General features: G+C 36.9%; 1 pseudogene; it reads left to right on the top strand.

The window, feature by feature from the left end:
- Positions 1-349: 349 nt before the first annotated feature.
- Positions 350-8,464, top strand: part of LOC142605818 (uncharacterized) — a 26,243-nt pseudogene continuing 18,128 nt past the window's right edge.

Below are 8,464 nucleotides of genomic sequence, written 5' to 3'. Positions count from 1 at the left end.
ATCCAAAGACGAACTCTCGTCTCGTTTCTGTGAGACACCTTCTTCTTAGGGTGATCGTCAGTTCACCCGTTGCTTGGCCTTTGCTAAAGGTTTGAGGTTCCTTAACATGGTTATGAATTTTGTTCTACACCCATTGTCTCACTATAACACTATCACAGAGCCTTGTGCTCACTTTTTGCTTTCCCTCATTGAGGATCTTACCATTGATTTTCCCTCTCACTTCATACTCTCCCTTATAGATGTTTATAAGGATACGGCGACCCGTGATAAGCTCATCTTTCCTTCAGCTATCACGCTGCTCCTTCGCCATTTCTCTGTCCCCTATCTTGAGTCTCCCCACTTCACTTTCATGTGTGCCATTAATGCCGCTACTGTTAAACGGAGTTTTGCACAACTTCGCTCAAGGCGGACTCAGACCGAGACAGTTGCTCCTCCAGCTTCTACCACTCCATCCACCTCTGGTCCTTCGTCTTCAGCAGGTGGAGTGACTCTTGAAGCCATCATGGCACAGCTTGGGCGTATGGATGCTCGCTTTGACACACTTAGTGATGAGCTGTGTCAGGTGAACACCCTTGTAGGTCGTATTGCACAAGGACAGGCTGTCATAGGTGGTTTCACTGTTGCCTCTTCTCCATCTCCACCGGTGTTCGAGGATGAGAGTGATGATGGCTCTAGCAGTGATGATGTTGATGAGGATGATGATGATGTAGGCTCACCTAGTGATGATGAGATGTCTATTTGATGTACTTACCCCTTTTTTACTAGTGGCAAAAAGGGGGAGTAGTTTTGAGATAAGTGTAGTCATACTCATAGGGGGAGGGATAGTTTAGGAGATAGGGGGAGTGTTCTTAAGTGTTCATATTTTTTAGAGATGTAGTGAGGATTTTGATGTATCTTTTTTTCTTTTCCCTCTTTTTTTAGATACATTGTTCATGTACCTTAGATCTTCTGATCATGTTGTGATAGCACACCTTGTACTTATTGATTTATATACATTTGAGGTTGTTATTACAGTTCTTTCACCTATCTTTACATGTGTTATTTCTTTTCTCTCTTTATACTCATGTTTCTTATTTATTGTATGCAATCTTTTATTTTTGTTTCACACAAAGATGCCTTGATGAATTTTGTTTAAGTGTTTCAGAAATACAAGTTGTCAAAGTCTTTCTTGCCATGAACTCTCTTCTTACAAGGTTTTTCAAGAGTTTGTATTAGGATAGATTTTATTGTACTTAACAAGTGAATATGAGTTAAGTGATTTATAACTTCTCTCATATATTCATTTGTTTATTGTAGTTTTGTTACGAATTGTCAAAGGGGGAGATTGTTAGGACATATGTGATTGGATGTTAGGAACATATGTCAACATTTTATGTATTGGCTAATCCTTTGACAAAACACATTTTACTTATAATTGGGTAGATTTAGGATGTGTTTAATACTTCAAGAAATAAGATTTCAAGTTCAAGTGTTAAAGTCATGCAAGTCTGTCCAAGAATCAAGTGAGAAAGTGCTGGATTTTAAACCTCGACAGCTAGTATTTATCGAGGTTTAAAAGCTACTGAAGCCCGTGGCTCAACAGCTATCTCGATAGATGGCTATCTATCGAGGTTTATGAAACTCAATTTTTCAGAGCTGTTTTTCATCCAATCCGTGAGTATGTGTTTCGGCTTTCTTTTCTCACAACCCTAAACATACATCAGGATTAAGGGTCGTACCAAGTTGCACAGTCAAGAGCACAATTGCACAAGAGCATAATTCCTCAAGTTTGACCGGAAACCTAGATTGCCCTAATTCTTGAAGAAGCTGCTGTACATCGTAGGGTTTTGTGACCAAGCAATTTCGTGATCTTCATTGGTTGATGAACAAAAGATCTTTGTAGCCAACATCCTTCTTAAGTTGGTGATAAAGTCGCGTACTGGAATCCGTGCATCTTTTGGTTAGTCACGTACTAGGAGCCGTGCAATACAAGGAGAGATTGTCACTACAAAACAAGTCCAATTGAGTATTGGGGTAAAGGTTCAACTGTAGGTTGGTATAAGGTACTGAGATTCTTTTACTTGTAACCGCTTGTTTTTATAATAGTAGATTATCGGGAGTGGTGACCTTAAAATCACCCGGTGGTGTTTTTGCCGTGTAGGTTTTACCCATTTGTAAACAAATCACCATATCATTTAATTTTCACAACATATTTATTTGGTGATTTGTTTGTTTTGACACGCTCATTGCATGTAATTAAATCTAATTAATTCACTTGGATAATTAATTGGTTAATTCATCACAAGGGGTCAATACATTTTTTGCCTATCACATTGCATGGGTTAGCGACTAGTATCTATTTATATATAATAGACGAAGCTCAGAGAAAGTTGATTCCTGCATTTAAGGAGGCGTTGACAAATAGGATAACTGCTTATCTAAAATTCAGACACGTATGTCATTTAATCTTTAAAAAATCGCACGGTACATTGTTTGGAAATGCATCCTATCACAGCTCTAAAACAGTCAGACGGTCTAAAAAACAGACACATGTCAGTTAAAGAGCAATAAGATATATTCTTTCACAATTTTGACCCCGTTTGATAGTTTGCCAGTATATAAACAAAAGAATAACCGGTTAAAAAGAAAGGCCTGCAATATAGAGATAGAGAAGGGTAAAAAATAAAAAGAAAAGAAGCTTGCGATACGGAGATGAGAAGGAGACAGAGTTCGTACGGCTGGCCAGCTATCACCATCATTCTCCCACCACTATCGGTCCTTCGCCAGACTTAGACCACCGGAACTGGCACCGGTAACTAAAGATGCACGGAGCATTTGAGATACGGACATAGAGAGAACTACCATTGGTAAGTTTTTTTTTTTTTTTTTTTTTTTTTTTTTTTTTTTTTTTTTTTTTTTTTTTTTTTTCTTAGATCTGGGTATGAAATATGAATTAGTTTTGAGAAATTTGGTTGGGTTGATTTGTATTTAGGTATTTGGGTTACATTAGATTTTGATTTGATTTAGTTTTTCAGTATACTAAAAACTTTTGGGACTATTTGGATTGAATTAATTTTGTGTTTGATTTTGGTTTAGTTTTAGGGTATTTATTATTGGCTTTGGATAATCAAGGTTTAGAGGCCAAAAGTCCGAGAACAGTAGAGAGAGAGTTGGTTAAACACAGAGTGCAGAGAGATCGGCCGATTGGATTTTTTTTTTTTTTTTTTTGAAGAGGAAGAATAATCGTTTGACTGTTAAGTCAATGCACCATGGATTGAGAGAGGGGCACCATCACAAATTCTGTCATCACTATAAGCCTCCACCCACTATCAGACTACCGAAATTGCTGCCGGTAAAATTCTGTTTTAAACTAAAAAATTAAGGGTTTTTGGTTTTTATTTGGAGAATCAATTGGGGGTTAATTATGATTTAGATTAGTATTTTGGGCAAGGTTTGGTTTTGATTAAGGGCTTTTGGTTAGAAGAAGTTTTGTTTTTAGGGTATTTGGCTTGGCTCAATGTTTTGGGTTTTTAGAATCGATTTTGAATATTTGGGTTGCTTTGATTTTGAGTTCACATAAAATGAAGATTTGCTTTTTTACTCAAAGCACAAACCTTTGAGTAATCAAAACTACACTAAAGTTTTATTTTAAATTTTAAAGTTTTTGCATTTGTTGTTTCTGAATGGTCCCTTTTTTATAGCCACTGGAACTATGCAGATTAATCTTGAACCACTATGAGGGCTGTTAAGAATGTACCTTCATTTGAAATTGAAATTGAAAAGAGAAATAAATTAGAGAAGAAGATAACTATTGGAAGTGGTAATTTTGGATCTAACTCTATCCAAGTTGCATTAGCAAGTGTATCTGTTGTATAGATATAGTTGAATTCCTAAATTATTGTAAAGAAACTTAGTACAAATTATACTGATTGATTGCACCAGTTTCATTTAACAGCTCCTTATGGTGATTGTTAGGAAACATTATCTAGGACATTAGGTGAACTGCCCTGTTTCTTAAATTCTTCTCCTACTGCTTTCTTTCTTTGCCACATATCTCTGCTTTGTTCATTATATGCATGTTTAAATTTATTTAGTTTTACTAATCTGTTAATGTTGATAATTGCTTTAGTATGAGTGTTGTTGGTTTTTAAATTCAATTTGGATTACACGAGTCTAAACTGTTCCTAATTAAGAATTTATAAATTTGATTGGGTTTGTTTCCACCTCATTATTTCTTTATGTAATTTATTAGCCCACCAAGGAGCTTAAATATAATTGCAATCTCATGATTTTTTTTCCCTAAAGGTGGTACAATAAAGATTGAGGTAGCAGAGAGCACATACTCCTAACGAAATGTAAGTAAATTCTTTTTCCTTTCTTTTAGTGAAATTTTTGTTCTTGGTGCTTTTGCTCCCAAGATTGGCCTTTTGATATAATTGAAAGGCACTCTTTAGGAACTTTGCTCTTCTCCTAATAATTTTTTTGTTGTGTTACATTCGTGCTAAGAAAATGGTCCTATTATATTCCTTTCATACTTGCATTTCATCTAACTTAAACTTCTCCTAAAGGAAAGTTAGTGTTGTTGTCTCCAAGTTTCCAATTGTAACTCACACCAAAGTCCTTTTTCTCTTTTTTTTTTTTTTTTTTTTTCCTTCTTTTTTTTCAGGTTTTGTTTGCAAATGGGAATTGGGGGTTCCTTTTGGTGTTGGGATAATTTTAGAATTTAGAGATTTTAAAGATTGGTTCATTTAGGAAATTTTTGGGACCTCCTTTTTTTTTGTTTTGTTTTGATCACTATTAGATTTGTAGAAGTTTTTATGTCGATATCAATTTCCAATCATAAGATTCGATCCGTATGTTGAACCCTAAGCATGTAATAATTTTAATAAATTTATTGTGAAAATAGGTAGAAGGGTGATTACTAATTTATTGTCAACACTTTGTGATGAGAATCAACAAGCATTCAAGGATCCATTGCATGTTCTTGTTGGGCCTATTACAAGAGCAAGATCCAAGAAGATCCAAGAAGCACTTAATGGGCTGATTCAAGAGATTTGGGCTGATTCTAACGCAGGATGTTCCAAGCTTGGCCCAAAGGAAGATGAAAGTGTAGTAAATTTAATTCAAGCTAATTAGGACTGATCTGACTTAATTGGGAGTGATTTATGGCATGAATTAATGGCTGATTGACTTTCCAGCTCTGTATCAGTTAAGGCAGATTTTTTCCTATTTTGGATCTGCTAATTTCAGACCAAATCAGCTTTTATTTAGGGTTTTATTATTTAGTACGTTTTTTAGGTATTTTCCTTGTTTTTAGGTGCATTTAATGCTTTTTAGGTCAAACTTGATTCCTGATATGGTAAGGTATCAATTAGGAGTTATTTCAGAATATATTTTCTTGTCTGTCAAGTTTTGTGGAGTCCTTAAATAGGCTCTGAAGTCTATAAACGTTTTTCAGATTATTATTGAATAAAATTCAGAAAAGGTGAGGCTTTGCTCTCTTTTGGTTCTTCAAGAACTGTGAACTTATCAAGGATTCTTCCTTGTGGCGTTCAAACTTTATACCTTTGGTTCGTGATTCTTTATAATCATTGGGTCAAGGTCAACTTATACCTTTGGTTCGCGTTTCTTTTATAAACGTTGGGTCAGGGTTTCTATCATAAATCTGATTTTTAGCTTTCCTGGGTTAAATATTCCAATATTTTTGTTGGGTCTCAAAGCGTGTCGATTGAGGTTCGCATCATTTGGTATCAGAGCACAGGTTCTAAAATCAGATTTCTATCCCTTTATCTTGTTTCCTGTTATCATCCTATCCTGTTTCTGTTGAGTTCTTCATTCATCGTTCTTATTTTTTTTTTTTTTGTTGAAGTGCACTAGGTTAAAATCGTGCACCCAGTTCCCAAAAAAAAAAAAAAAAAAAAAAAAAAAACGTGAAAAAAAAAGACATCTGAAAGGAAATAGCAACAAAAAAAAAAAAAAAAAAATTTTGTTTGTAGTTTCAGTTCTCTCAGACCAAAATATTGTTTTTTTTATCTTCTTCCTTTGATTTGGTATTTCTGTCATATCTTCTTACCATTGGTATCTGTTTTAACACTACAAGTTGAATATCTTGATCAAGTTTGTTAGTTCATTGCAGAACTGAAAAGGCGAAGCTACGAGTGGAAAAAGGCAAGAGAGTGTGAGACTAATATCGGGAAAAAGCCAATTTAAGAGTGAAACACGAGTGGGAGTGACATAATTTGAGTGCAAACACGTGAGGGAGTGTTTTGAGGAATTATTTCTAACAATTCTCTGTTGTTTCAAAAGTATGTCTTTCAGGTGTGAAACATCGAATAGGGAAGGAGGGGAGGAGTCGTCCATCATTTTACAGGCTATGCAACAACAATTTGAACACATGAACGTGGTGTTTAATGAGATTCGGGATCGGATGGATAGGCAAGACACTGTTATTGCTACTTTGCGTGAGGAGCGTCCCCAAAGAGGCCCTAATGCTAGAAGGCAAGAAAGGCGTTCTCACATGAATGATTCTGATCACTACCACGAGGATGAGTTTGAAGATGAAGAAGATCAAGCTTCACTGAACAATGTAGGCAGGTTTGTGCCAAGGAGAGAAAGCCGTGGTGGAGGTTTCCGAAGAGATCCAAGATGGCAAGATGGGACTGACAGGAACCTAGGAAACATAAAAATGAAGATACCCACATTCCAAGGGAAAAATGATCCAGAAGCATACTTGGAGTGGGAGAAGAAGGTGGAGTTAATTTTTGAGTGCCACAACTACTCCGAGGAGGAAAAGGTAAAACTCGCTGTCATTGAGTTTACTGACTATGCTATTATATGGTGGGATCAACTTGTGATGAACAGAAGGAGAAACCATGAGAGACCTATCGAGAGTTGGGAGGAAATGAAGGCAATCATGAGAAGGCGGTTTGTTCCTAGTCACTATTATAGGGACTTGTATCAGAAATTACAGAGTCTTACTCAAGGCTATAGGAGCGTGGATGACTACCACAAGGAGATGGAGATTGCCATGATTCGGGCAAATGTAGAGGAGGATAGAGAAGCTACCATGGCAAGGTTTCTGAATGGGCTGAATCGGGACATTGCCAACGTGGTGGAGTTGCAGCACTACGTGGAGTTGGAGGACATGGTGCACATGGCAATAAAGGTGGAACGATAGCTTAAAAGGAAAGGAATTCGGTCATTTCAAAATCCGGGCTCCTCTACTTCATGGAGGTCAAATGGTAGGAAAGACGAAGGGGCTGTTTTCAAGTCCAAATCCGAACCACAAAAAAGGAGAGATGAAGCTCCCAGTGTCAACAAAGGTAAAAATGAATCCCAGACTCGTAATCGTGATATTAAGTGTTTTCGTTGTTTGGGAGTAGGTCATATTGCTTCACAATGCCCAAATAAGAGGACCATGATCGCACGTATTGATGGAGAGGTGGAAACTGAAAGCGAGGAAGATGATGACCAGATTCCATCACTTGAGGATGCTTGCGATGATGAAGTGGAGTATCCAGTGGAGGGTGAGTCGCTTGTTGCAAGGCGTGCTTTAAGTGCCCAAGTCAAAGAGGATGACATGGAACAACAAAGGGAGAACATTTTTCACACTAGATGCCATGTCAACAACAAGGTATGTAGTATGATTATAGATGGGGGGAGCTGTACTAATGTGGCTAGTACTACTTTAGTTGAAAAATTGAATTTATCTACCTTGAAACACCCTAGACCATATAAGTTGCAGTGGTTGAATGATTGTGGAGAAGTTAAGGTAAATAAGCAAGTACTGGTTTCTTTTTCAATTGGGAGGTACAAGGATGAAGTACTTTGTGATGTTGTTCCAATGCAAGCGGGTCACATTTTATTGGGCAGGCCATGGCAGTTTGACAGGAGAGTCAGTCATGATGGGTTCAAGAATAGGTATTCTTTTGTTAAAGATAATAAAACCATTACTCTTGTACCGTTGACTCCGAGACAAGTGTATGAAGATCAAGTGAAACTGAAAAGAGAAAATGACTTGAAAAATAGTGAGATTGAGAATGCAAAAAAAGAGGATGAGAAAGAGAGTGAAAGAATAAAAGAGAGTGAAACCATAAAAAAGAGTGAAAAGACAGTTGAGGGTGGAAAAAATGAGAGAAAAACAAAAAAACATGGGAGTTTTTATGCTAAGGCGAGTGATGTCAAGAGTGCTTTTTATACAAAACAGCCTATATTTGTACTCTTGTACAAAGAGGTGTGTTTTAATACTAACGAACTTGACAAATCTTTGCCTAGTGTTGTTGTCTCTATGTTGCAGGAATATGAGGACGTGTTTCCTAAAGATGTTCCTAGTGGATTGCCACCTATAAGAGGAATAGAGCATCAAATCGATTTTGTGCCAGGTGCCACAATTCCTAACCGACCAGCCTATAGGAGTAATCCGGAGGAGACAAAGGAACTTCAAAGGCAAGTTGAGGAGTTGCTGACCAAGGGACATGTGAGAGAG

Source organism: Castanea sativa, chromosome 8 (assembly GCF_040712315.1).
Source record: "Castanea sativa cultivar Marrone di Chiusa Pesio chromosome 8, ASM4071231v1".
NCBI lineage: Eukaryota > Viridiplantae > Streptophyta > Magnoliopsida > Fagales > Fagaceae > Castanea > Castanea sativa.
Note: the sequence above shows the minus strand (reverse complement) of the source record. Positions and strands in the feature narration are given on the sequence as shown.